We start from the raw sequence: 7,756 nt of genomic DNA on the forward strand, positions 1-7,756 counted from the left end.
TGCAATCTCAGTTGAAAGATGGTGAAAATTGAATACAGTAATCACAAAGAATTTCAGTAGACATGTTAAATATTCATCACTGATTGCACAATATAGAGAAGTTTAAATAACATAAAAAGTAACAGATCACAAAAATAAATCCAATCTCAACCATTACAACCACAAATTCAACAAAAAAAATGTCATCCTCAAAACCAAATCTGGCATTCATATTTCAGATTCAAACCAATTTGTTTATTTTATCAGGAAATTCAACCCATGAACTTTCGAAAAACAAAGTTTTCTAACTTTTAATTCAAGATTCAAGCAAAACCATGTCCCATTTCAATCAAAGATCCTTGAAAAACAAAAATCCATTGGTCCATCAAAGTTGTCGTGTGTGTATACACCAAATAAACAATAAAATAAAATAAAATAAACTTCAATTGAACTTATGTATACAGAGAGAAAGTACCAGAAGGCTCATTTAGATCAAGCAATCCATGTCACAAAACTGTATATATTTTAATATATGCCTGTTAACGTGATACCTAGATATAAGACAAAATCAAGGCAACATTCACACCAGGCATAAAAAATAACCCTAAATGTAATAACATGAAAAATCCCCCTTAAGCAAGATTATCTTGCCCCTCGGTTCTTCTTATTCATGAAAATAACAAGAAAAATATTAAAAATTTCACCTCTTATTTCATGAAAATTACCTATAAACTTGAATCTTTACTAAAATAGAGCATTGAATCGATAAATCAGATGAATAAACCACATCTAAATAAGACAATAAATGATAATGGAACCTCAAAATCCAAATGGTACTAGAGATGAACTGGAATTTTCAGGAAATTAAAACCTATAATTTTTTCCAAATAAAGAGAGAGAATCGTAGGCCTAAAGTTTATCAGGTTATAAACAATAACCAATAACCCTAGAAACTTCAGAAAAGAGAGTGGAAAACATTGGATTTTGGAGCGAAGAATAGTACAGGTGAAGGCAAAGGGATAATTCGTTGTATTATACGCATATTGTGTATAGTAATTAGTACACGCTGGGCCATGTACCGTTTTCAAAACATATGGTGATACAACAAACACTTCTCCACCCGAACTTTGAAGCCGATAAAGAGTTGATCTCGACCGTCCCTTGCTTAAATTTGAGATGGATTTTTCATTGTGTACACTACGACCTTTTTGTTTGAGAACTTTACATACTCAAGATAAAATTTTGGGATTTAATTTAGAATCAAATTATTTTTAATAAGGATAAAGTCTATATGATTGCGAGGCTCTAAACAATCAATTTAGGGCGCACGTAAATAAGAATCACATGCCTTCTAACGTGATTAGACTTTGGTTTCAACATGTCATTGAAATAATATGATTGGAATAACATGGTTTTATTATGATAAGCTTTATTTTTATTTATTTTTTATAGAAATATTTCAAATGTCTTTCTATATAATTTCAAATAAACAATAAATTTATGATACCAAATTCAAAATATTTATGGTACAAGTTAAAAAATGGAAGAAGTTGATTAGTAAACTAGAAGGTTTGGTAATTGCAATAGAAAATTTTAAGGTGTTGGAGGAGATTAAAGCGGTATCCTCTTATGAGGATTATATTGTGTGAAATTTTTTATTATGTTGTGTAAAAATTTTTATTATATTATGTGAAATTTTTTATTATGATTGTATAGGGCTTACTTGGACTCTCATGTTTCTCTCTTCAGGTTAGCAGCAGCAACTCTCCTACTTCTCTTTCTTCAGATTAGCCGTTCTCCCTCTTCAGCAGCTGAAAGAAAAAAATCCATAGGAGAGAAAGGAGATTAAAGATAGAGGAAACATCTTATACAAACAAGTTATTAGGGCTAAGTTATTCAGCTGAAAATAAAAAATCCAGCAAATGAGAGATAGGGGATTAAAGAGAGAGAAAACACATTATGCAAACAAATTACTAGGGCTCAAGAGAGATGGGTTATTAGTGCTCAAGAAAGCGAAGACGAGCTTAGAGAATGAGGACGCACTTATTCAAACACAAAAAGTTTCAAAATATTTTTTTAAGCGGGAGAGACGTGAAAGCTTTACGAAAGATTACTGGTCAATGGCTTAATAGATTTGGATTTTTCAACCTCTCACTGCCAATAATGGATTTAGTGATTTTTTGAAGAAGATTTACCAAAGGTTATCGATCAAGGAGCATGCTAGATTTAGATTTTTCAGCTCTCACCGCCCATAATGGATTTAGTGATTTTTGGGAAAGAATGGATTTAGTGATTTTTGGGAAAGGTCGGTAATATCATGTAATCTCTTTCCATTTGCTTGTATCCACACAGTCGAAATGTCATATCTCCTTGTAATCTATTGTTACGTAATAGATTTCCAAGTACCAAATGGCCTTTAAAAGGTTATCTTGAAGCCCAACAATCTTCAAATTGATTATCTCGACGTCACATGGACATGAGAAAGAATGGATTCAAGTCTTAGAAATAAATTTGTTTTAAGGCCATTAAAAAAAAGAAAAAAGTTTATATAAGGTTGCAACCTTATAATGTAGAGCTACGGATGCACCTAAAAAATCCATCAGAATAGTTTTGATGTTGAAAAACACTTTGATTGATCATCTCGACATCGAGATATATGACCATGAAAAATAAAAAGATTAAGTCTCATAAATAGTGCATTTTACGACATATTATCTACACCGTCCATTTTCAACGGTGAAAATGCAGTATTTATAAAATTGAAGCAATTTCAATTTTAGCATATAAAATTATAGTTAGTTAAGATGTAATAATTTTATATTATAGTTAGTCAGGGAAAAAACATATCAATATTCACATATTGATGAAAAAAATGAAAGTTAATAATCTAGTACTCTTATTTCTTATTGGATTTCTAAAAAACAACATTTATAACTAATTTTAATAATTTTTTTAGATTTTTTTTAGGCTTAATCCGACCAACTAGGCTAATTCTCGATCCGGATCACCGATTCACCGATCCAGATGGGGTGATGAGCACCTAATTATTAGCTTTATTAATAATCTTTTTATCATATAATTTAATTACCACCGTCGAATGTATACCCTTTTTATTCATTACGGGCATAAACCGTTGGGCGTACACCAAGGCAAACTAATATGTTAAAACAAAAGAGATGTGAGATTAAAGCCAAACAATTAAAACCTCATGCGTTTAATAAAGTTAGTAAAATACATATACTTTTCAATTTAGCCAAAGATTTGCTACTCTTGCAGAAGTGTGCTATTTATTTACTCATACAGGTCTAACACACGCTAGAAGTATCTTTTAGATTTCATCTTTTTAGGACGTAATATCTATAACCCAAAAGGAAATTCCAAAAAAAAATTCTCAATTTTTTTTTTTTATGTACTAGAGAAAAAAAAGAAAAAAGAAAAAAAAGTCAAGATTGAATAGAGACATCTAATTTTTTAAGAGCTATATCTAAATCTCAAAAAATTGAAATTGAAATTTTCTCTTTTGAAAATAATATTCCAATAATTCTTATGTTGTTCCCAAAATTTTAATCCACAATAATCTCTTTCAGGCAGTATTTTGTACGAGGGAGTACATGCATTGTTTGTTCTCGCGGGATCATAGTATATGTACCTTTCATTTTAATATCAATGTCGCTCGAGTTCGAAAATGAGACTTCATTATGATAACTAGTCAATTATCCCGCATCGAAGAGATGTGGGATGCGTAGGCTCAAGCAAAACAGTTTGGAAGTGCGTTATACCAGTAGGGCCACGTGAAAATGAGTTGGGGGGTGTGTGCTGACGCAAGCATTTGCGTGCGCATTGGTATTGTTTCACTCGCCGTTTCATATATTAAATCGTTATGTTTCCCGTTTCATATTTAAAATCGTTGAATCTTGAAGTCACAGGGCGATCCGCTCGTTATTTACTGTAGAGTGACAATCGCTGAATCTTGACGTCACAGGGCAATTTGCTCATGATTTACTGTAGTGCTCTGTTCGCTCTGTTTCCCATCTAAAATGATTCGCTCGTGATTTATTGTAGCACTCTGTTCACTCTGTTCCCCATCTAAAATGATTCGCTCTGACGACACAGGGCGATTCGCTGGTGATTTACTGTAGCGCTCTGTTCGCTTTGTTTCCCATCTAAAATGATTCACTCTGTTCGCTCTGTTTGGCGTCACATGGCAATTCGTTCGTGATTTACTGTAGCGCTCTGTTCGCTCTGTTTCCCATTTCATATCTAAAATGATTCGCTCTATTTCTCATTTCATATCTAAAATCGCTCTGTTCGCTCAGTTTCCCATTTCATATCTAAAATCGCTCTGTTTCTGCAATCTGTTTCCCATTTCATATCTAAAATCGCTTTGTTTCTACGATCTGTTTCCCATTTCATATCTAAAATTGCTCTGTTTTTGCGTTCACATGGTGATTTAAATCATATCTAAAATCGCTCTGTGTCTGCGATCACATGGCAATTTAAATCAGGGCGATTTAAATCTATCGCTCACCATGCTTCCCATTTCACTTAAATCAGGGTGATTTAAATCACAGGGTTGTTTCCCATTTCATATCTAAAATGATGCGCTCTGTTCGTGTTGTTTCCTATTTCATATTTAAAATAGCTCTGTTTCTGCAATCACATGGTGATTTAAATCATGGCGATTTAAATCTATCGCTCACCCTGTTTCCCATTTCACTTAAATCAGGGCGATTTAAATCTATCGCTCACCCTGTTTTCCATTTCACTATCGCTCACTCTGTTTCCCATTTCATATCTAAAATCGATCACAAGGCGATTTAAATCTATCGCTCACTCTGTTTCCCGTTTCACTATCGCTCACCCTATTTCTCATTTCATATCTAAAATTGATCACAAGGCGATTTAAATCTATTTCACTATCGCTCACCCTGTTTCCCATTTCATATCTAAAATCGCTCTGTTTCTGCGATCACAAAGCGATTTAAATTTATTGCTCACTGTTTCATATCTAAAATAAAATTTCATGAATCTATCGCTCGTCGTTTCATATCTGCTGTTTCATATATATTTCATATCTAAAATCGCTCTGTTTCCCGTTTCATATCTAAAATCGTTTCATATTTTCATATCTAAAATCGCTCTGTTTCTGCGACCACAAGGTGATTTAAATTTATCGCTCACCGTTTCGCTCACCGTTTCATATCTAAAATCAATTTTCGCGAATCTATCGCTCCTCGTTTCATATCTATCGTTTCATATCTAAAATCGCTCTGTTTCCCGTTTCATATCTAAAATCACTCTATTTCCCGTTTCATATCTAAAATCGCTTTGTTTTGTCGAATCTATCGCTCGCCGGCAAATCTATCGCTCGCCGTTTCATATCTAAAATCGCTATGTTTCCCGTTTCATATCTAAAATCGCTTTGTTTTTGCTAATCTTGTCGTCACATGGTGATTTACTGTAGCGAGTCGCCTTTTCATACATAAAAAATCGCTATGTTTCCCGTTTCATATCTAAAATCGATTTGTTTCCCGTTTCATATCTACGATTTACTGTAGCAAGTCGACATTTCATATCTAAAAAATCGTTTTGTTTCCTGTTTCATATCTAAAATCGCTCTATTGCTCTGTTTCCGTGAATCTTGACATCACAAATCGCTCCGTTTCTCGTTTCATAAGTAAAATCGCTCTATTTCTGCGAATCTTGACGTCACAGGGCGATTTATTATAGCGAGTCGCCATTTCATATCTAAAATTGCTCTGTTTCTCGTTTCATATCTAAAATCGCTTTGTTTCTCGTTTCATATCTAAAATTGCTCTGTTTCCACGAATCTTAACGTCACAGAGCTATTTACTGTAGCGATTTAGTGACTCGGCGATTCTTATGGAAAATCACTGTTTCTCATCGAAAATCTCCCTATAGTGAGTTGGGGATTTCTTACGAAAAATCACTGTTTCTTATCGAAAATCTCCTGGTTTTCGGTTTTCATGCTAAAATGGCATGTACGACACGTCCATGGCGGTTCCTGTATCGACCTGGGCAATTCCGGGTCGAGTCACTGTTTTTTCGATCCCTAGATATGAAAATAAAGTTTCAAACCATCGCAAGTGCCTCGGCCTTATACAAACCACACCCTTTTAATAAAATATTTAAATTCTACATGTTGATGCACTTAGATTTGACTTTCTTAAACTTGGACGATCTTCTTTCAATATTAAGAGATTGATTTATGGGGAAATTATCAATTAAATGGTTGAAACCATGTTAGCAAGTCTCCATTAAAACCATGATTTTTAAAAAAAATCTTTTTTTTTTTTTTTGAAGTACGTTATGTTTAAAAAAAAACCATGATTTACTATAGCGCTCTGTTCGCTCTATTTTCCATCTAAAATGATTCGCTCTGTTTGACGTCACAAGGCGAGTCGCTCGTGATTTACTGTAGCGCTCTGTTCGCTCTGTTTCCCATTTCATATCTAAAATGATTCACTCTGTTTCCCATTTCACATATAAAATTGCTCTGTTCGCTCAGTTTCCCATTTCATATCTAAAATCGCTCCGTTTCTGCTATTTGTTTCCCATTTCATATCTAAAATCGCTCTGTTTCTACGATCTGTTTCCCATTTCGTATCTAAAATCGCTTTTCTTCTGCGATCACAGTGCGATTTAAATCAGAGCGATTTTCATATCTAAAATCACTCTGTTCCTGCGATCATAGGGCGATTTAAATCAGGGCGATTTAAATCTATCGCTCACTCTGTTTCCCATTCACTTAAATCAGGGCGATTTAAATCGCAGGGTTGTTTCCCATTTCATATCTAAAATGATTCGCTCTGTTCGCTCTGTTTCCCATTTCATATTTGCACTCGCTATGTTTCTGCGATCACAGGGCGATTTAAATCTATCGCTCACCCTGTTTCCCATTTCACTTAAATCAGGGCGATTTAAATTTATTGCTCACCCTGTTTCCCATATCACTTAAATTAGGGCATTTTAAATCTATCGCTCACCCTGTTTCCCATTTCACTATCGCTCACTCTGTTTCCCATTTCATATCTAATCGATCACAGGGCGATTTAAATCTATCGCTCACTCTGTTGCCCATTTCACTATTGCTCACCTTGTTTCCCATTTCATATCTAAAATCGATCACAGGGCAATTTAAATCTATTTCACTATCGCTCACCCTGTTTCCCATTTCATATCTAAAATCACTATGTTTCTGCGATCACAGGGCGATTTAAATCTATCGCTCATCGTTTCATATCTAAAATCAATTTCCGCGAATCTATCGCTTGCCGTTTCATATCTATTTCATATCTAAAATCGCTCTGTTTCCCGTTTCATATCTAAAACCGTTTCATATTTCATATCTAAAATCTCTCTGTTTCTGCGATCATAAGGCGAACTAAATCTATCGCTCACTGTTTCGCTCATCGTTTCATATCTAAAATCAATTTCCACGAATCTATCGCTCATCATTTCATATCTGTCGTTTCATATCTATTTCATATCTAAAATCGCTTTGTTTCCCGTTTCATATTTAAAATCGTTTCATATCTAAAATTGTTATATTTCCCGTTTCATATCTAATGTCGCTCTGTTTTGATGAATCTATCACTCGTCGGCAAATCTAGCGCTCGCCGTTTCATATCTAAAATCGCTCTGTTTCCCGTTTCATATCTAAAATCACTTTTTTCGCTAATCTTGACGTCACATGGTGATTTACTATAGCGAGTCACCGTTTCATACCTAAAAAATCGCTATGTTTCTCGTTTCA

General features: G+C 34.1%; 1 non-coding gene across 1 annotated transcript; it reads right to left on the bottom strand.

Annotated features, from left to right (window-relative positions):
• Positions 1–88, bottom strand: LOC148781102 (small nucleolar RNA Z196/R39/R59 family). Its single transcript, XR_016039881.1, has one exon. It is a non-coding gene; the product is annotated as a small nucleolar RNA Z196/R39/R59 family (small nucleolar RNA).
• Positions 89–7,756: the final 7,668 nt, after the last annotated feature.

This window comes from Amborella trichopoda, chromosome 8 (assembly GCF_054954075.1).
Source record: "Amborella trichopoda isolate Santa Cruz 75 chromosome 8, AtrichopodaSantaCruz75HAP2 v2.0, whole genome shotgun sequence".
Taxonomy (NCBI): domain Eukaryota; kingdom Viridiplantae; phylum Streptophyta; class Magnoliopsida; order Amborellales; family Amborellaceae; genus Amborella; species Amborella trichopoda.